At 52.3% G+C, this 277-nt stretch overlaps 1 protein-coding gene across 1 annotated transcript in view; it reads left to right on the top strand.

The window, feature by feature from the left end:
- The window catches only part of PHALS_01840 (Phosphatidylinositol kinase (PIK-G3)), a gene marked incomplete at both ends in the record, with an annotated part of 5,070 nt that overhangs the window by 1,390 nt on the left and 3,403 nt on the right, over positions 1-277 (top strand). The gene's annotated exons all lie outside the window — the stretch shown is intronic.

The raw sequence follows: 277 nt of genomic DNA, 5'->3' as shown, positions 1-277 counted from the left end.
GTCATGTGTGACGTCGCACCACTGTCGATCAGCCAGCTTGCTGATTGCTCTTACCCCAAAGCAAACACTGCATCACTACTGCTAGAACGGTTTCTGGGACGGTTCTCAGCAGCTGGACAGTCCCGTTTCATATGACCAGTCTGGTCACAATTAAAGCATTTTCCCCGAAAACCGCCGCTCTTGCGTGGCGCGAATTTCTTGCGACCACTTCCTCGTCTGCCCTTGTTCCGTCCTTCATTGCCTGTGGCACGAAACGCTTTCTCACTTGCTTCCTTCA

The sequence above is a fragment of the Plasmopara halstedii genome (assembly GCF_900000015.1).
Source record: "Plasmopara halstedii genome assembly, contig: Scaffold_1594, whole genome shotgun sequence".
Taxonomy (NCBI): domain Eukaryota; phylum Oomycota; class Peronosporomycetes; order Peronosporales; family Peronosporaceae; genus Plasmopara; species Plasmopara halstedii.
The sequence above is the reverse complement of the archived record's forward strand: the minus strand, read 5'-3'. Positions and strand labels throughout refer to the sequence as shown.